Source organism: Ursus americanus, chromosome 1, assembly GCF_024610735.1.
Source record: "Ursus americanus isolate L20-20 chromosome 1, mUrsAme1.1.p, whole genome shotgun sequence".
In the NCBI taxonomy this organism is placed as follows: domain Eukaryota; kingdom Metazoa; phylum Chordata; class Mammalia; order Carnivora; family Ursidae; genus Ursus; species Ursus americanus.
Genome location: NC_142127.1, coordinates 12,445,001 through 12,467,054, shown reverse-complemented (window position 1 = coordinate 12,467,054; position 22,054 = coordinate 12,445,001). Strand labels below are relative to the sequence as shown.

Below are 22,054 nucleotides of genomic sequence, written 5' to 3'. Positions count from 1 at the left end.
AAGAACCAAATGGAAATTCTGGAGCTGAAGAATACAATGAGTGTACTAAAAAATATAATAGCATCAACAACAGAATGAATCAAGCATAAAAAACAATCTGTGAATTAGAAGGCAGGACATCTGAAATAATAAAGTCAGAGAAAAACAAAGAAAACAAATGTAAAAGAGTGAAGAAAGCCTACACAATCTACAAGATGCCATCAAAAGAAACAATCTACACACTATAGGAGTCCCAGATGGAGAACAGAGGAAGAAAGGGGGTAGAAAGCTTTTTTAAAGAAATTATGACTCTAAACTTCCCAAACCTGGGGAGAGAATGGATGTCCAAGTTCATGACATTCATATTCAATAACCAAACGCAACTTAAAGAGATCTTCCCCAACACATGTTATAATAAGACTGGCAAGAGTCAAAGACTAAGAAAGAATCTTAAAAGTAACAAGAGAGAAGAAGCTTGTAATTTACAAGAGAACCCCCAAAAGGCCATCAACAGATGCCTCAGCAGAAACCTTACATGCCAGGAGAGAGTAAGATTATCTATCCAAAGTGCTGAAAGAAAAACTGCTCCAAGTACTCTATGCAGCAAAGTTGCCCTTGAGAAAAACTCCATGGTCAGATTGTCTTTCTCCTTGGACTCTCATTCTCCCAACACAACAGTGCCTCCTGAGGCCACCGTAATCTATCCTGGAGTTATAGTAGACATTTGGGATCTGACTTTTTTCCCTTGGTGTACCCCTGGTTTCATTTCCTTTGCAAAGACAAGTCATAGTCTGGAGTAGAAGTTGGAGGGAAGTGATGAAATAGAGCAATTCTTATGGTCTGCTTTGATCTGAGCCTATTTCAGCTGAAGGAGGCTTGGACAAAGAAGCCCTCCATGTTGTTCTGGCAAACTCACTAGAATTCTTTATCAGCATTTGGAACCATTGTCCAGCTAATGAGCAAACATAACCCTCACTGTAGTTTGCCTGTGTGACTTATTTTCTTCATATATCTATAATGGGGATTCTACACCAAAATGTGACTGTGGGAAAGATTATGGATTTTGGACCCATGGCTAATAAATAATTGTAATTGTACCTTAATGTCACACAAATTTGAGGGGGGTGTTTAGCCAGTAGAACTAACAGCAAACTGGCCTTATTGGAAAAGCCTTCTTTATTTTGGAGAGGGGATTGCCTGAAATTTTGGACTACTCTACTTCAAATTGCAATACCATCACTGTTTTGAAATATATGCATCAGGACTTTATATCATTTTATTATTAAGATATTTTTCTTGAAGTTATTAGCTAGTTCCTAATGTCAATCTGCACAGCAGGGAGTGACCTAGGGGGCTGTATAGCTCAGATAGTTCTGTGACAGGCATCTTTCATTTCAAATCGGGGGCAACTCTGTTTATGGTTTGGCCTCTGACTCAGCTTGATGGCAGGCAGGTTAAGAGTGAAATAATCACGGGTTTGCAAGTATTCTAGGTCAGGTCCGTTATAGCTTCCAGTGTGCCCCTTTGGCATCTTTATATTTAAAGGACTTTTGTCTGGGGCACCTGGGTGGCTCAGTTGGTTAAGCGACTGCCTTCAGCTCAGGTTATGATCTCAGAGTCCCAGAATCCTGGGATCAAGCCCACATCAAGCTCCCCACTCAGTGGGGAGTCTGCTTTTCCTTCTGACCCTCTCCCCTCTCGTGCTCTCTCTCACTCTCTCTCTCTCTCTCTCAAATAAATAAATAAAATCTTAAAACAAAAGGCTTTTGTCTGACTTCAACCAGGAAGTGTCACTATCCTTTTCTGGAAAAAGCACAATCTCTGGATGAGAGACGAGTCCACGATAGTCTAACCACTCTGGTTCTCCCCCCAACTAGAGGATCCCATCTAGTGTGAGAATGTTTAAAATTAAAGCATTAATGTTACCTGTATTTGCCTATTTCAACAGCTCTGACATCTGATTAAGGGAGAGAAAACAGAAATAAAAGCAATACTTTCAATAATTCAATTATTGTCATTCCTTCTTCACATTGATGCAGCTTTGCAATTCAGACATTTTATTTTATCTTAAATAAAAGAATCAATATCATAAGGCAGATGGTATTTAATAGGGTGAATTATATTCAGAGAGAAGATTTAATCCTTCATGTCATTTAATTAAAAAATTACTTTATGTAATGAGACTGCTATGCTACCAATATATTAGCCATTTCCTAAACGATTTTCAAGCAGGGAAATAGTCATAGGAATTTCTTTTGGTCAAGCTATTTAATTTCTTCTCTTTGTAACTTATGAAGGGAGGTAACAGACAAGGATTTAAGTTTATAGATTTCTAAATGACTTATCCAATCCAACTCTTTTGTTTTTCTGGAATTTATGTAGTTAGAAACCAGATATGAACTATTGTGAGTGCAGATAACCTAAGTGCTTCTTGATGATCAATGGATTGTTGGATGTTACACTTGTAATAACTGCTTGTCAGTGTGAGTGCCAATGAAATTTCTCAAAACTCTGAAATTGCCTTCTGTATCTAAAAGTCTGGGCTCCAATTAAACATACAGGGCATATGACAATAATTGCAAGCAATAACAAAGTTTTACCCCCTGAGCTGTTAAGTGAATGAAAGCAATGAGTGATGGGTAGAAATGTGCAGAGAGAAAAAAAGGCTGAAATTTCTCTCTCTGTGTGCCCAACAGGAAAGCCCTGTCAAAGAAGGAAGGAAGTCAGATTCTTCCAGAGCTGACACAATGAGGGAACTAAGGCTGCTTCATTTGCAAAGTCAAAGCTGTTTAATTTCTATTCAGGAATGATGGGATGAGAGGCAGCAATATTCTCTTGTTCCCTTCACCTTCAAATAAGACACACTTACATTTCAAGTTAAAATGTGCAAATCAGATTGTGTCGCTGGCCACGAGTAGTTTAGTATCCATACATTAAATGGAAGGCTAATTTATTTCACATGCCACAATTTCTGGAGTTTTCTTTTCATTCTGGCAATTATGCTAGAATTGTTAGTGACACTTGCCTAGAACACCCCCCTTTTATCGCTTTGGAGAGTTTTATTTTCTGTCACTTATTAATGGGGACAAGGGGAAAACAGGATGTAAGACAATTTATCCCTGCCAGAAATCAGGTTATAATGTATGGAGCCTCTTTACAAAGAATATTTCTATAAATAGAAGTCATGAGGATCTGTCATAAAATATCCAAAGGCTTTGGAAACCCAGTATGCTGGTTATATAGAGCTGTCCTCCAAAGTACCACTACAGTCCTTGAAAATGTCAAATTCACTCTGCGTCCGCATTTCCTAGCATACCTACATGCAGAATAACTTTCAGAGAGTAAAGTATGGAAAATAAATATTTAGCATCCCTAACTGCTTCTGAAATTGTCTATGTGAGTCTGCCCAAATTACTGAATACCCTGTAAGCGTTCTTCACATGTATTTTTACAGAATGATTTAGAAGCCTTCTACAGCAATAATCACTGGCCTGGATTTGAAAGTGACTAGCTATAGAAGTTGTTTTGCACAATGTCTATAACACGTTAATTAAAGGACTATTCAGCATAATTGAGGTCTCCTGGGCTCTAAATAGTTCTTCAATTCTGTAAATCACTTCTGTCCATTATTGAAAACTCAATGTGAAGAGTCTTGAGGAATAATGCAAAAGTTTTAAAGTGAGGCTGATCTGGATTGAAATTCTCTCTCTCCTACATGTAAATTGTGTAATCTTAGGCAGTCAATTTATTTTCTCCTCCTTTTAGTTCCTTTATCAGCAAAATGGAAAAAATACACACACACACACACACACACACACACACACGCACGCACAGAGTTCATTGTCACTGCAAGGATTAAGCAACAGTTGCAGTATAGATTGTCATTCATGCAGCATATGTTCATTGCATGGTAATTTTCTTGTTTCTTGAAAGTGCTTGTATCTGTGTGGGTCTGCTCACAGCAAGCATTTGAAGTAAAAGATTTATAACTTCACAAAGAGAACTAGCTGGCTGGCTTTCAGAAAGATATCACCTTGGCAAATTTTAAGAGCCCAGCTGTGAACTTTGAGAGACCAGGGCATGAGTTTCTCAAGGACCCAGAGATGGAGTATCTCAGTTTCAGAGCACAAATTTTAACAAAGACCTGTGTATAATTGCAATAGAATAGATCCTCTGTCCAGTGAAATCTTCTCTGGGATCTTTGTATGGGACTATGATATATACTTATGGAGATGTTTGGTTTTGGTTGTGTTACTGCAATGAGACAGAGATCTCTAATTTGAATATTTTAATCTTGTTTTTTAATTTTTATTTATTTATTTATTTATTAGAGAGAGAGAGCACAAGCAGGGGGAGCAGCAGAGAGAGAAGCAGACTCCCCACTGAGCAGGGAGCCCTATGTGGAGCTCAATCCCAGGACCCTGGGATCATGACCTGAGCTGAAGGCAGACGCTTAACTGACTGAGACACCCAGGTGCACCTGATTTGAATATTTTAATATTATTTTCTGGGAGTTGTTGTGAACGTCTCCATATAAATGTCGTACCTAGATGGCATCCCCATAATAAGGTTTTACTCTCACCCCCGGGGCCAGGGCACTCTCTTCCTGAAGTATGTGTAAATGGATTATGTGGCTTTCTTTTTGCTAGCCATCTTTCAGTTTTATCTTGTTGTATTAACCTATGTTAGATACAATACTCTTAGGAGACCTCTTGTATCTTTATAAAGACTTTGTCTATCTCATCATGTCTTTGTTTTCCCTCTAGGTTTGCTACTGTGATAGTTCTGTGATAACACATTGTGATATAATTTGATTTTCCCTGATAATTAGTGAATGGAGTGTCTTTTCATATATTTATGAGCCATTCAAATACCTTGGTTTGTAAAGGAGCCTTTTTTATATCACCATGGTTTGATGCCCTTGATTGATGTATATGGAACTGACCCTATTCCAGAAATATTGAAAGCAACGTTAAAATATGCAATGTCATGTAATAAGCACGATATTAACACAAGTGGGTGGAGAACTTAAAGGCCAAATAAGCACAGATTATGACATGAAACTGGAGGTAAGTTTAACAAACTAAACGTATATGTTAAGGTTTAGTGTACCATATAAAGACAGCTCATAAATTCAGATCTGGATTCCAGCGACCAGAGCAAAGTGGAAAACCTTTCCCCACACAATTCGGAATCCATAACATAAAGGACAGCCACCTACTGTTCGGAAAAACTGTGACTTCTGCAACTGGGATTTGGAAACTATTCTCTATTGGAGCAGAGGCTGGAGAGAGGCTGGGTCTCACATGCAGATTTATCAGACTTGGTTTTAGGGCACAGTATTTTACACACTTTTGAATTAATTATTGTATTTTGTATGTACTCTCTACATTTTAATCAAACCCTACGCCACATGTGGGGCTTGAACTCATGACCCCGAGATCAAGAGTTGCATACTCTACCAACTGAGTCAGCCAGGCGCCCCTAAGGATCGATATTTTAACATCAAGATGCTTATATACCAAATTCTGGGCTCCAGATTTCTGTTCACAAATCAGAGCAGCCGGACCCAGTGTGTCTCTGTGCCTGCATGTAGCCGAGTGCCATCCCTTGGAGAGAACATGTTTTTCTCCATTTTACAAGGACTCCCATCAATTCCTGGTGTCAGATGTCATTCATCATTATTCTTCTGCTGGTTCCATTTATTTTGTATTTAGTGATTTTCTGCCACTTTACCCAGCCCATTTACCTCATTTCTGTTTCCAGCTGGTCCCTGTAGGCATCTGAGTTTGTATTCCTCGAGGAGTAGATCAGCTATATATGCATGAGTTAAGCCTTTAGAAACGTTATTTCTCAAGGAAACAATACGCTATGAGATCGTCAGCTTCTCATTTTGTTGCTAAGCCTAAAAAGAAAGCACAGAAAACCCAAGAGGCTAATAATCTGAAATTTATGGATGCTTGTTTTGGTATATGTTACCTAAGTATTTTTTGAAAATGCTAGGCCTTCCAAATCAATTTCTGTGTTTGTTAATTGTGAAATTCAAATGCGAACAGCAAAATAATGCACAGGCAAAGAAGAATGGCATTAATAATGTAGAGAAATCCATCTGGAATTATTTTTCTAAGATGATTGATAAACCACACGATACTCACATGAATAATCGAAACTTGACCGTATTGCACAGTGTTCCAGGCACTATACTTTTAGATTAATAGGAATTACGTAATTGTTTTAATGTATGTATTTTTAAAGTAACTATTTTATTTAAGGTATAACATACATTTAAAAAGTATGCGGATCATAAGTATATAGCTGAATGAATGTCTGCAAGTAAACACATTGAGGTAACCTTCATCACTGAGACCAAAAATAGATGACCAGATCCCCAAATCCTCCCTCATCCCCTCTACTCATCATTAGCTCACTCTCCTCGTTCCCACACCAAAGATTACCACTCTTATGTGACTTTTAATTCCATAAGTTAGTTTTGACTGTTAATTTTGTTTAAATAAAATCATACAGTATGTAAGTTTATGGAAGACTTCATTAGTTCAACATGATGGGAGCATTGATTCATGTTTTTATATTACCGATAAGCTATACTTCCTTATTGCTCTATAGTATTCCATTGAGTAGACTATAATTTATTTATATATTCTACTACACATTAACATTTGAGTTATTTCCAGTTTTGACTAGTACCAATTGTGCTTCTATGAATATATTGTCTGACTTTTGCTGCACATGTTTATCTATTTCTGTTACATGAGAGGAAATACTCGATGAGAGGGTTTGTTTATACTCTGCTTTAGTGGATACTGACACATAATTTTCCAGAATGATTGAACCAATTTAAACTTCCACCAGCAACGTAGGAAAGCCCCATGGAGTTACTCCATATTCTCATGAATACTTGCTATTACCCACTGCTGCACTCCCCCCTCAAAAAAACCTACTGAGATATTGACTAGGATTACATTAAATCTAAGAATAAATTCGGTGAGACTTAACAGCTTTAAAATATTGTCTCCTCTGGTCAGTTAATATGGTATATTTTTACATTATTTCAAGTCTGTAATCTTTAAATTATTTTTTGTTTTTTATTTTTATTTTTCAGTGTAGATTTTATTCTTGGTATTTCATATTTTTGAGATAACACTAAATGTTATACGTTAATTTTTATTTTCTCTTTGTTTCATTCTTTTTTTTTTTTTTAAGATTTTATTTATTTATTTGACAGAGAGAGAGACAGCCAGCGAGAGAGGGAACACAGGCGGGGGGAGTGGGAGAGGAAGAAGCAGGCTCCTAGCGGAGGAGCCTGATGTGGGACTTGATCGCAGAACCCCGGGATCACGCCCTGAGCCGAAGGCAGACGTTTAATGACTGTGCCACTCAGGCGCCCCCTCTTTGTTTCATTCTGATATATATATATATATATAAATATTTTTATATTTTTATAAATATGTGTCCAATTACCTTATCAAACTCTCTTGTTATTAATTCTAGTACTTCTTAAAAGATTCCTTTGGATTTTATAGGCCCCCAGTCATGTTGAATAAAAAAAATAGTTTAATTTCTTCCTCTCTAAAATTTACACATTTTATTTCTTTTTCTTGTCTACTGCATTGGTTGAGACAACAATGTTGAACAGGAGGAATGATAGTTGGTCTCTGTGTGTATTTTTTTTTTAATAAAGATTTTTATTTATTTATTTGACAGAGATAGAGACAGCCAGTGAGAGAGGGAACACAAGCAGGGGGAGTGGGAGAGGAAGAAGCAGGCTCCCAGCAGAGCAGGAAGCCCAATGTGGGACTTGATCCCAGAATCCCAGGATCATGCCCTGAGCTGAAGGAAGACGCTTAATGACTGAGCCAGCCAGGCGCCCCCTGTGTATACTTCTTGATCACAGAAAGCAGACTCTGAATATTAATCATTAGGGATAACATTTGTTATAGGTTTGTTAGTGTATAACTTTATGAGAATAAGGAAGTTATTTTCTATTAATAGCTTGTCAACATGATGAATGTCAAATTTTATCTCCCTTTTAAAAAAATCTAGAGATAGTGATGGCTTTACTCTTATTTTAACTAATACAATAAAGTGCATTTTCAAATTTCAATTATTAGCTCGTCCTTCCATTATGATTTTATATTGTCTTTTCTCTGCGCATAGGAGAAAATCTTTGTTATCTAGAGTTAGGCCAAGATTTCTTAAAACGGTATTCCGAAAGCACAACCCATACAAAAATAAATTAGACTTCATTAATTTTAGAATATTTCCTTCTTTGAAAGGTACTGTTGGGGTGCCGGGTGGCTCAGTGAGTTAAGCGTCTGCCTTTGGCTGGGCTCATGATCGCAGGGTCCTGGGACCTAGCCCAGACCCAGGCTCCCTGCTCAGTGGGGAGCCTGCTGCTCAGTCTTCTTCCGCCCCTCCCCCTGCCCATGCATATTCTCTCTCTCTCTCTCTCTCTCTCTCTCTCAAATAAATAAATAAAATCTTTTAAAAAAAGGTACTGTTAAGAAAATGAAGTCTTTACCTTGTTTTAATTCTAATATCTGGATCATCTGCGAGTTCTATTTTAGTCAACTGGTCTTGTCTACTGGCATATTGGGTAATTTTCATGGAATTCAAGAAATTGGGTATATAAACTTGCAGTGATTCCATATGATATTATCTTCCTTCAGAGAGGATTTACTTTTGCTTGGCAGGCCATTATAGTAGAAACAGTTAAACCAAAATTCATAAGAAATTTAAATAGTTTTTTTAATTTTAATTTTAATTTTTTAATAATTTTTATTTTGTTATATTAGTCACTATACAGTACGTCCCCAGTTTTTAATACAATGTTCCATGATTCATTATTTGCATATAACACCCAGTGCACCATGCAATATGTGCTTCCTTAATACCCATCACCGGCCTATCCCAGTCCCCCACCCCCCACCCCACTGAAGCCCTCAGTTTGTTTCCCAGAGTCCACAGTTTCTCATGGTTCATTCCCTCTTCTGTTTACCCCCCCCTTCATTCTTCCCTTCCTTCTCCTACCGATCTTCCTAAGGAATTTAGATAGTTTTAGGAAAGTTTTGCTCTTTTTGAGAGTTTAAAAAAAACTTCAGTTTGCCCTTTCTCATGGTATGGATTTTCAGCAGTTGCAATTCGAAGTCTGGAATGTTAATCAGATCTCCTTATTCTTGGTCAGCCTTGGACTCTAATTATGTTTCACTCTAGTGAAATGAGACTATCAAAAGTGCGACTTATATTTTTAGCTTTTAATCTGCCAGTTGGCTTCTAGCTCTATCATCATTCACAGGTTAAAAATCAGCAAATATATCAAATGCAAACATTGTAAATAATGGTGGGCTCACCTAAATGCCTTTCTTTTCATTCTGGGATGTGGATCCTTCAAATTCTGGATGTGATCATTCCTATTCTTCTATCTTCAAATTGTATTTTGTAAAATTCATCTTATAAAGCCTTTATAGTTGTTGAAAGTAAGGATATTGGTCTGATAGAAACTATTCTGCCATTGATAGAAGTGCATGTCTGTCTTCTAGGTTGTTTAATAATATAAAGCCATTAAATATGAGAAAGAAAGTGGCATACAATTTTCTCCAAAGAGTTTTGAGCAATTTATTGAATTCATATCATCAATCTTTACCATACCCTTGTCAACACTGGTAACTCATTAACTATCGAAAGGTCACCCAACAAACCTGTCAGAAGCCCAGAAATAGAAGCTGAACATCCAGCTCGATCCCCAGAGCCACATAGACTATTGATGCCTGATATAAAAATTACATCCTCATTCAGGAAGTACTAAGTAATTCCATCAGTGACCTATCTGTCATTTTCTCAGCTCCCTATCCTCTGTAACAGAAGGAAAGGAATAAATGAAAGCATTTTGGTCTTAGATTTTCAGTAAGAGAGGTGACTAGTGTTATTTTTTAAATTCACTTTAATCTTAAAAAGGATTTTTTCCTACTCACAATAGTAAAAGTAAAAGGGCAAAGAGTCATCTGGTTTCTGATGATCTTTTCTAGAAACTTAGATAAAATGAAAACCTGATTTTATGGTAGTTAAATCCTAGGCTAAAAGTGAGGAAGGAAGGAACCAATATGTAATTCTAACATGTCACAGAGATTCAGCTATTCATTCAATAAATATTTATTTAAGATATACTATGTGAATCACTGTTCTTGGGGCTGGGGACATAGCACTGCATGTAACATAGAAGTTACTAAACACGTAACACATACATTCTTGTGGAGAATAGGGATAATAAATCAATATATGTCAAAAAGTAATAAATGCTATGAAAAAAAGGCAGAACAAGGTATAGAGAAGAGGAGGATTGCCACTTTGTTTTTTAAAATTTTTTTTTAAATTTATTTGAGAGAGAAAGCAAGGGAGAGAACGAGCAGGTGGGGGGAGGGTGCAGAAGGAGAGGAGAAACAGACTTACTGCTGAACAGAGAGCCTGATGTGGGGCTCCATCCCAAGACCCTGAGATCATGACCTGAGCCAAAGGCAGATGCTTAACTCACTGAACCATCCAGGCACCCCGGGAATGCCACTTTAGATAATGTGAGGAGGGAAGACCCTTCTGAAAAAGTGACTTTTGAACAATGGTCTTAATGAAGTCAGGGTTGTGGGAAAACCATGTAAATTTCTGTAAAAGCACTTTCCAAGCAGAGGGAAAATAAAGTGAAAAGACTCTAAAACAGGAAGATTCTTGGAATGTTTGATAAAGAGCAAACAAGACTGTGGTGAGAGTATACTGAGTGGAAATGAAATGTTAGGAAATGAGTGAAAGGTGAGATCAAGTGTGGACTTGTAGGTCATGGTTAGGGCTTGAGTTTCTATTGTAAGTATAATGAAAAGCCATTGGCTGGCTAGTTAAGGTGAGAAGACTAAAGGAGAGGGGTTTAGAGCAGAAGCAGAAGGAGGGGGATCAATTAGGAGGCAATAATTAATGTGAGTGATAATAGTGGCTTGGACTAAGATGGTGGGAGAGAAAGAGGTGAGACACAGAGGGATTCCAAATAGATTTTGTTGTTGGGAGTTGACAGGATTTAGCTGATGGATTGGATGTAGAGAAAAGTGAGAAATCAAGGGTGATTCCAAGATTTTTGTACAAGAAAATGGGTGAATCATGGTGCCATTTACCGAGAGAAGAAGGGCACTGGAAGAAGGGCAGATCTGGGAGAAAAAATCATGACTATCTTTATTCCAAATTTTTCACTGGCTTGGAGCTCATTAATATAAATATAAATAACAGAAAATAAAATTCCTTCTCTCTATTGATTTACTTCCCCATTCTGTGCTCTTTCTTCTCTGAGAAACTAAGTAATCAGGAGATCAGGTAGAGACCTAAGAATATATAGGAAATCAAAAGGAGTCAAAAGGAAAATGGAAAAGGCAGGACATTGGAAGAGACAGGCAATGACATCCTGAGCCAAAATAAAATTTAAGCTTAATTAAAATCAAAGGTGCACTGTCCAGATTGGCGTAATGTATGTAACGTATCGAGAGAGAAAAATTTCAAGTTGATTGTTCAACCAGGCTCAGTTTTCTTCTATAGGCTCCAGATCTGCTTTTGAATAAGTGTAAATAACCACTCATTCTCATCCTCATATACTTTTCTTATGTTCCCCATCTCCCCAAAGCTTATAGGGCCAGAGGCTGAGAGAAGGAACCAAGATAAGTGTCAGGATGCTATTTCATTTCCACTTATTAACCCTTTTGAGACCTGACACCAAATATTGTAATGGCCCATGCGTAGGTGATCATGAAAATGTCTCTATTGTAATTTATTATCCCCACACTAGTTGGATCACTCTCATCTGCCATTATTATGGGAGCATTCTAATAAGTCAGTCATGGGCAAGTTAATAAAGATGCCATGTCTCTTAGAAGTATCACCAGTTCCACAAGATTCTATTCAAGTCAATTCTGTTCTCTCACAGTCATCTCCTTTTCTTTGGCAACTCCTTTAGGCAATGTAATTCTTGAGAGCTCCAAGGGGGGAAATATTGAAAAAGTGTCCAGTTGACCATAGTTGTCATGCTACATTTTCATAAAAAGACACGATTTCATCTTCCTGGTAGTTAATTGTGAAGATGTTCACTAAATATATTGAATGTGGTGTGCTGTTCATAGGCTGAAATATTAAATTTTTAATAGCTTCCCATGCATTCTCAAATATGAGCATGTTACACACTTCTATTGCCTTTGAAAGAGCTTGCAATCTCTGAGCAATAATCTGCCATCTAATTTACATTTTTATAATGTGTCACAGATAGGAAAATATTGTCCCTCAAGCCTACAGATCTTTCTCTTCTAAATTGTTTTTTGTACTGCATAAGGAGCTACAGATTTCATAAAATAATTGGGGCCAAAGAGAAGACCCTATACAGTTTCTACAGAACACCTGATTGCACCACCTGAGAATTTTGAGGCAGATTGCAATCACAGAATTTCTTATATTGGGTCAGAAGTACCTTAACTTTGCTCATTCATTCTGCTAACCTGATGAACATGAAAATACCTATGTGTATATTTGCCACGTTTTTCCATACACCCACTGTTCTTTTGCAGGTATGATACATACCAGAAGAACATTACTGAGCAAAACCACCAATGTCCACTTGCCCTCAAAAATCGACAAACCTTTCCGTTCTCTATTTTTGCTAAATATTTACAGTCCCTTAAATGGTATACCTGGAATATAAGCTGCATCTCAAAACCACATTATAGTTTAAATATCAAAATAAGGTAAAATGATGGTAATTCCACCTATTTATTGGTGGTTAGAGAAGAGTTCATTAACCAGGCCTGGAAAACAATGTGTTTATTACCAGAGCACCAAGAGAAAAGTCTGAAAACAGAGGATGGCCCTGTATTGTTTAAGGTCCTAATCAATATTGATAAAACTGTCAAGATTCTTTAAAAAGCACAAACCAAAAATTCAGAAGGGTACGAGCTAAAATAACATGTACTTCCTGGAAACCATGGAAAACTCTTGCCTTAGTAAGCCAGACCTTGACCATCTGCCTGTTTGACATTGTGTCCTCTACTGTAACTGAGTCCCTGAAAAGAGTCAATAAGAAAGCATGGTTACATCGGAAACCGAGGATGTACTGTATGGTGACTAACATAATATAATAAAAAATCATTAAAATAAAAAAAAATAAAAAAATAAAAAAGAAAGCATGGTACAGCAAATTTCAGGTTCTTCCATCCCCCAGGTAACCTAGAACAAGAAGGTGGAGAAAACTTTTTTTTTTAATGTAACAGGAGATTATAAAACATTCTGAATGCATACTGTGTTGTGACATTTCCCTTAGAGACTTAGAAAGTATCCTAAGAAAGGAAAATTTCAATCATCTTGGTTCTCTGAAAGGATATGCAGTCAATGGTCATCTGCTTAGATCTGGTGATAGGCCACTTTTTTTCTCTGTTCCTGAGAAATGGGGTGGGTGATAAATTTGCTCATACAGCTGAAGCATTTAAAGAAAGTGGAGGCTTTCCAGAGGTATTGAATATAAATAATACTCAGTTATGATTTAATGACTAGGAAATAAAGAGACATATTTTAAATCCTCTTCCAGCTGATGTCTTTACATTGCTGACTTTTTCATTTAATGCTTTATTTAAAGAAATGTATTAATTAAATTTGAATCTGACAAGGAAAAAAGAGTGTCTCCTGATCATTGACCAAAATGATATGACTGCTTCTGTGATATTTTTGTTTGGTTTTGTTTTACTAATATAAACTTGCTTAATAACAGCCCACCTGCAAAAGACATCAGTATGGTGTAAGAGCCAGAACTATTAATTTATATAGATAGACAAATTAAGAAGTATAAATTCAAAGCTAGAGACTATGCCAACCATTTGACTCCATGGGATTTCCTATCAAAGATTTCAGCTTTAGGGGAAATACATACCATTTAAAAAAAAACACACACAAATTAGGCCAACATTAGGGAGAATATAACTGCCAGTTCACCACTAGTTTATTGTGTCTATTTTTCTTTTATTTTCTATAATCTGAGCACCAACAAGTAGATTCTCATATCATAATGACATGGAGCCATTTCTTTCCTATAAAATTCTCAGTGCTATGCTTTGGTCATGGGTAAAATTTAAGTATTCTTAGTGTCACCATTAATTTGGTAAATACATTGAGAAAAAGGTAAGTAAAATGGCGTAGGTCTGAACCAAAACAAACACACTGACCACAAAAATATTGAGAATGGGATTATTGGATAATGTTTTCCACTTTCAGGGAAAGAGCTCAAGGAAGATCTAGATTCTTGGTGGGCAAGGAATAGGGGACTGGCTTTGGTACAAATCTCATGGGTTTGAGGTCCGGCTCGTAAAAAATATACTACCTCACAATATATACAGAAAGCCAATTCACTTCATGCTTCCTTTCCTAGATCTGAAGGCATTTTAGCAAACTAGCCTTCTTCCTATTTGCAGTTCATCCCTAAGACTGCTGCCTTCCAGTGGCTTCTCTCTACAATCAAGGTTGCCTTTGGAATCCATTTGCCCCTGCATACATACTTTGTCCGATGATTCATCAGTCCTCAAGGATGAGCTCCTCCATGGATCTGATGATGTGGACACAGAATGAAGTCCACGTGCAGCTGAAATTTGCTGAAAATGAGCTCTAGAAGGTCTGCCCTTATTCTCATATAGTCCTCTCTGAAAGACTAGAAGGTAAGACAAAATAGGCAGAAAGACAGTTGGCACTCACTGTTACCTGCAATTTTCACAGGTCCCTTTCTCCAACCCATGTTGACTTATCTTTCTTCTTCCAAAGTGCAGTGCCTTTTCAGTGACCCAGTTAATCTCTCAGAGAATGATGGGAGTTCTCCTCTTGTTTTATGGCATTTCTCCCTCTGTTTGACAGTTTAACTGTTCACGAGCATTTTAGTTTGTCCTCACCTTTATCAGTTTACCTCATTCTCAATTTTCTTTCTGAGATCCTCTTTTCCTCAGTTGTGTAAAATCATCCTTCTACATATTCTACTCAAGTACTTTCCTTCAGTCTCCTATAAAATCCTCTGTCCCTTTAGAAGACATAGAAGATGGAAAGATTGTAAGCAAAGCATGAGAGTTGCCATGCTGTTAGGAATTACCTGACTTCACACACTGGCAAGGTGAACACAGTATTCCCATTTTGTAGAAGAAGAACTGAAGAATCAGAGATACTGCATAGCTTACTCAAAAGAGCTACAAACAGGTGGGTAGCTGGCTCAACTCCAGTTTGAAGCTGCATTTGGCTCCTAAGCCTGTGACTTGTTACATTTTCTCATAATTTTGAGCTCTATATAAATTTCAGAAGATTATCTCACTGAAGGCTGGTAATTGGAATTCAGTGTAAAAGTAATAAAGGTTTTATCACTAATATTCCAGGTTTAAACAGAACTGGCTCTTCACTTCAGTGTAGCAGCCTACAAGCTCTAATGTGAGAGCTAGCAAAGGCATCATGTGTTGGTGCCTTTTCTCACCTGCATCCCTACTTCTTTGGAAACAGACATATGGCCGGATTCCACCTATATGTGTGGGCTGTAACCCAGGCTAAGCTGAGCTGATCATAATATTCCATCTCCCCGGCCGTGTTGATTCGTCCCCAGATGGGCTCTGGAGCCAAGCAAAGCTAATTAGAATCCTCCTCTGGGACGTTTTTGCTGGAGTGTTATACAAATACCTCTCCTGTCTCTTGGGTCACAGAATTCCAACTGGCTTTATTCCCTGGTTTATGGCAAAACCCTTCAGCTTTAAAAGCGATGTATGCCATTTTAAAAACAATTAAAACAGCATGAAAGAGAATATAACTGCTAGTTCATCATGGGAATGCAGCAGAGGTGAGAAGGTAGGAGAGAGGGAGACAAGGAGAGAGCAACAGGAGAGAAAAGAGAGAGAAAATGAGCTAATAACTTTGATTCCCTCGACTTAGTCATCCTTGAAACTCCATCCTTGTACTTTTTTTGGTTATATGAGCCAAGAAAAGATCCTTTTCTCAAAAGAATTTGATTGGGCTCCTGATAAGCTATTTTTCTGTATCCAAAGATTTGTAACATACACACCATCCCAAATTAATTATGCTGTGACCAATAAACTCTGTTTATGGACCTGAACGCTAAGATAAAATCCAAATCTATATTACATCACTTGAAAGGGGCAAACATGAACTCCCCATGACATAGAGCAGGTCTCTGGAACATACTGGAAAAAACTTGTCTTGGTGTCCAGCACCTGGGTTTTGATGTGAACTCTGCCAGTAATGATCTGTCTTACCTTGTGGTTCAATTTCCCCATATATAAAATGGGAATTGTCCTAATGAACTCTAGCATCCCTTTCTGTTCTAAAATTTGATCACTCTCTAATATGGAATGCTTTTCCGATTAGCTTCAGTCACTTAACAAAGTTTCAGATATGCCCTAAAAGGATGGCGGGAGAAACAGGAGAAAGGTTACAGGGATCGGACTAAGCCACCAACCCGATTGCACAGACAGTCCAGTTTCCATGCTGCAGTGAAGGATATGAAGCATAAAGACAGCCAGGAAAGAGCCCCTGAAGGAACTGCTAAGGGAGAAAATGCGCCCTGCTGTGGGATATCCCCAAATCTTACAGAGGTGAGGCTCAGTATAAGGACCGTTTGGCTTATATGTTTGTGTCTGCCTACATGAGGTAGAGAGTGACTTTCTAATTTTCACGGGAACTTATCTATTAGGGCAACTTGTTTTTCCCCAGTGATTGATCACAAGTTGTGTTTTCTCAAATGTAAAACCTTACATAGCAACATCTTCCTTTATATAATATATGCATGGACAGGTATTCTTGTCCCCTTGCACTTTTCAGTTGTTAAGAAGATACTATACGCACTCAGTGTGGGATGATTTTGAAAATACATTATATTGTATTAAATACTTCCATTCTTTCAACACCACTCCTCAAATTAGGTACTTTGGACCCAGGATGACACATGGCTGGGTGCTGCATTTTCAGTGCAGTGAAGTGGAAAAATGACGGATTTTACAGTCAGACAAATCTGATTCCCAGCTCTACCATGTATTACCTTGTAGACACAGGTAAGGTCTTAGTAACCCTAAACCTATTTTTTCATATGAAAATGTGTAGATTATAAATTCTTTTTTTTTTTTTAAGATTTTATTTATTTATGTGACAGAGAGAGACAGCCAGCGAGAGAGGGAACACAAGCAGGGGGAGTGGGAGAGGAAGAAGCAGGCTCCTAGCGGAGGAGCCTGATGTGGGGCTCGATCCCAGAATGCCGGGATCACGCCCTGAGCCGAAGGCAGACGCTTAATGACTGCGCCACCAGGCGCCCCTAGATTATAAATTCTACCACAGAAGGCTGCTGGGAGCATTACTTTAGATGGCTTATGGAAAGCAGTTGGCACACAGTAGGTGCTCAAACATGTTCACTTCTTTCTAAATGGACAAACCTGGCTTAATGAATAAAGCATATTATTTTTTTTCTTAAGTTTATTGAAATGACTCCATGCCTTTTGTCCCCGCCCCCCTTAACTGGGCTTAATGAAGTCTTTAAGTCATTCCTAGCTTCACTAAATTCTTTGTACCAACCATATTCTTAAGTTGTTCCCTAGCTTTTAGGGACAAGTATGAGTGATAAAGCCTAATCAGGCATAGAGTTACGTGTTTTTCCTGTTTACTTGTACTGTAAATACTCTGTAGTCTCCTAGGAAACTCAGAAAGATACAAGAGCTCAGGATTATTCTGCTTTTCTCCACATTCGTCAGATTCTGACTATTAGGGGGCACCGATCATTGGTTCTCTTCACTTTAGGAATAAAGAGAGATAATCACATCAAAAAGCTATTACCCTGACTTAACAGGATGGAAAACTGGTAAAATTTTAGGAATTGGGTTGGTTACTCTGTAAAGATGTAAATCCAAAGTAATCTTTTAATTATGTTGTGATTTAATCTAAGTAAGATATTGACCAAGTTTTCTTCTTTTTCACTGAGCACAGAAACAGGGAGAAATTGCCATTGTATCAAACAGAATTTGAAACTTGACATTCTTAGACCCTTATGAGAGTAAGAGTGATTAATTCTGAGTCAGACAATCACAGAAATCATGGAATTTCACATTTCAATAATGATTACAAAAATACCATTACATTTGTCTTGTGCTTCTGCTTTCAGAACACTTTAATACAAATTCTTACACAATTCTAACAGCAAACCTGTGAAATGGGTATTATTTTCCCTATCTTAAATGGTGGGATTAACTGGTTTACCTACTGTGATAGAGATTTTATTTTACTCTTTTATTTTTTAGATTTTTTTTATTGTGTTCAATTAGCCAACATATAGTACATCATTAATTAGTTTTTGATGAAGTGTTCAATGATCATTGATTGCATATAATACTCAGTGCTCATCACAGCACGTGCTTTCCTTAATAGCCATCACCTGGTTACCCCATCTCCCCACCCCCCTCTCTTCTGTAACCATCAGTTTGTTTCCTGGGAGTTCAGAGTTCTCATGGTTTGTCTCCCTCTCTGATTTCTTCCCATTTCGTTTTCCCTCCTTTCCCCTGTGGTCCTCTGCTCTATTGCTTATGTTCCACATATGAGTGAAACCATATGATAATTTTCTTTCCTTGCTTGACTTATTTCACTTAGCATAATCCCCTCCAGTTCCATTCATGTCCATGCAAATGGTGGGTATTCATCCTTTCTGATGGCCTGTATTTTTTAGATTTTAATTCAGATTTAAATTCTGGTTTCAAATCTAGTTAGGAATTTGGGGCACTTTGGGGAGATGGCTGTCTGAATACACATAGGTCTCGCTCCACTTCAATTCCAACCCATGTGAATTAAATAGCTATTTAGTACCTGGAGTTTGCAGAGTAGATGCCCTAGTCCCTTGCAATTCAGTAGCAAGTAGGCCAGCAGCAAAGTCTTCACCTGGAAACTTGTGGCAAATGCAGACTCTCCAGTCTCATCTCAATCTATGAATCAGAGTCTGCATTATTGAAAGATTCCCACAAGATTTGCGAAGTTGTAGAAGCTGACTTTAGACCTGACATCAAAGCTACAGGTTCTGGAGAGCCTGGGGACAGCATCAGGATTTCCCATGACAACAAACAGGAAATTGCTCATCCTGAAAAGTGCTTGACCCTGTGGATTATTGAGATGCAGGAGCTTGGCCCCCCATGGAGCTGAGGAGAAATTAAAAAATTGAATTGATTCCTCTTTACCTTAGCTTTTGTAAGCTTGCAATGACATGGTAGCATAAGGCAAATTCCTGTATATTTTTAAAGATTTTATTTATTAATTTGACACAGAGAGAGAGAGAGCACAAGCAGGGGAAGCAGCAGTCAGAGGGAGAAGTAGGGTCCCCACTGAGCTCGTTGCCTGATGTGGGGCTCTATCCCAGGACCCTGGGATCTTGAAGGAGCCAAAGGCAGACACTTAACCGACTGAGCCACCCTCGTGCCCCAAATTCCTGGTATTTTGACAGGGTATTGACATACCGGTGGTGGCCCCAGCTGGCCTACAGAGTTAGAAACTATGGTGCTAGCCACCACTCGAGATACGGCCTACACCCGCAGCACTCCAACAGCTGGGCATGAGCCCCAGTGCACAGCCAAAGAAAGTAATATGCCTAAGAGTTTTTCTGGCCCTCCACCTATGGGACCCCAGTGGCCAGATACACTCAATATAGGTCCCAAAGGAAACAGAGATGTGTGTATCAGAGACCACACTAGGTGCACAAGGAAGGAATCAATAAGTTGAACAAAAAATATTAAAAGAACACTCCAGAAAAATCAGCCTATTTCTATATTAAATATGAACTATAAGTATTTTAAGTGTATTAAGAATTTGTTTAACTGATTTCTGCAGAAACTAGTGGTAAGATCCACAAATCTGACATCTCCCTTGTTATTAACAAAAAGGATCCGTCTTTCTTACCATTCTGTCTTATGCATTGGTGATTTTTTTTTTTTATCTAAGTTATCCTGCTTGAAATTTCATTACTTGTATAAATGAATCTCTGAATATCCCTGCTGTAGAATTTTTCATTCATTTACCACCCAATCATTCCCAACCCACTTGTGTGCTAAAATCTAGTGGTGTTTTTCCATACTGATATAGGTCAATTGAGTTAAGGACATCCTTCCAGGATTTCAACTCATATGACATTTTCTTTAATCTCTCTAATTCTTTCCCATGTATTTTCTGAGTCTCCTCACCTACCAGGAGCAAAGAAATCCCAGCCTCCAAAGTTGACATACAAAATACGCACAAAATACACATTATTTGATCTCTCCTAAAGATGAAATCTGATCATCTTATTTAAATCAAATGAGTGACCAGCCTTGATTTAATGTGTTCCCTTTTCCTTGAAGCATATGCACTTTAGCAGATGTTAGTGATTTAACCCTAAAACCATTCTTGAGAATTCAGCACCATTTAGGATCAGGAGAAGATGAATGTTTGGGATTGTTGGATCTCCCATCTCTCTTCCCGTGTACTGTATTAGTGATTTCCATTTGCATGTACAGCCAATTCTCACTAGGCAAGCTCTTTTGACTCATTTCATGTAGAACTTGCATCTAAGTAACTTGGTGCTTAATATATCTGATATCTTGGGGGCTTTTTTGGTGTGTGATTTTTAAGCCCATATTATGGTAAGTAAGGAGTTCACAGACTGAAACGCAGTCATCTCACAATATTTAGAAGTTTTGTTACAATGTTTTTAAAAATTATAATGTTCTACTAACCATGTGGCAATTTTGGATAAAACCACAGTTACACACAACTTTGGAATTATGTGGTTATGTGTTCATTTAATCCAATGTTATAAAAATTGGACAAATATTGATGTCTCTGATAAAAGGTAAATTTGACATCCCATTTTTCACAATATTGAAGTGCCTTTTCTCTCTTTCTAGTTAAAGACCCACATTTCTCTACTGGTTATTATTTTAGATGAGAATACCAAAAATGTAGGGTTTTTTTCTTGCATTGATGGCTTTATCTTGCATTGATTGCTTTTTCTGAAGCTTCACTTGCTGTCTATGACTACAAGGTCGCTGGTATTAACTCCTTGGTTGTTAAAACCATGAAGGGTTATAGAACTGATCCGTTTCCAATGTAATCTGTCTTCACAGGCATTCTTCTTCATGATCTCTGCAATATTGCATTCGAAAGATCCTGCCGTATCCCACAGAAAGGAAGGACTTTGGGGGATTGTGAGTGTACTTCCTGAATACCAATCTCTTGGAGATGAAATTTTGTCTCTGTGAATACCACTACCCTATTCAAATACTGGTGAGAAAGAGACTCAAGCCGTCTTCACCCTCTATCTTGCCAAATTCTTCTGCCTGTTTCTAAGAGTATGAAAAGCTATGAGAAAGTGTAAAGAACCCCAACAAGGTGAAAGTAAAAAGTAGAATTCAACCAAATTATACTAAAAAAATTTGTTCTTGGCATTGTATAAGTACTTGAATACTAATTAATTTAAACGACATTTGAGCTGTGAGAGAAATAAGTAAAAACCTGCTACAAGAAGAGAAAGAGAAAAAGTGCATTATTTTCTCCTATTCTTTTCCTCTACCTTAAATATGCAAATTACCTTCCCTCTGGGGCTTAATTTCTAGAAAGACCTCACAGGACAAGCAAGAATGCATGTTGAAAGTTATTCCTCTTAAGTATTCAAAGTTGTTTAGTGCCCTATAAGACCGCAATGTTTGTAGTTGATAATATTTATGAAAAGATAGAAAGATTGTTGAGTTAGTAATTATTATATTTTGTTGTTATGCTTTTCACATGAATTTATACTTTTTTAATATATACCTCTTAACTCTGGGCCTCGGAGAGGAGAAGCACAAGAAGTTAAATGAATTTGTTACTGCAAGGCCAGATTAGGGAATATGTTGGGGTTTTTAACATTTCTCCCAGATCCTTAACCTCAGGATCTCTATTCTTCCTGCAGAGACCTTACCTAAGTCTCCAGATGCAGGCCAGGAAGCTGGAGGATGCTGAGCACTGAAGACCATCTTGA

At 37.7% G+C, this 22,054-nt stretch overlaps 1 long non-coding RNA gene across 1 annotated transcript in view; it reads left to right on the top strand.

Moving 5' to 3' along the window:
* Nucleotides 1-4,317: 4,317 nt before the first annotated feature.
* Nucleotides 4,318-22,054, top strand: part of LOC148110714 (uncharacterized) — a 17,835-nt gene continuing 98 nt past the window's right edge. Inside the window, exons 1-5 of the long non-coding RNA XR_015725171.1 lie at nucleotides 4,318-4,453; nucleotides 14,469-16,631; nucleotides 16,959-17,087; nucleotides 21,162-21,321; nucleotides 21,986-22,054. The exon at nucleotides 21,986-22,054 is cut by the window's right edge and continues 98 nt beyond it. This is a non-coding gene — a long non-coding RNA (uncharacterized LOC148110714). The remainder of the gene's footprint in view (nucleotides 4,454-14,468; nucleotides 16,632-16,958; nucleotides 17,088-21,161; nucleotides 21,322-21,985) is intronic.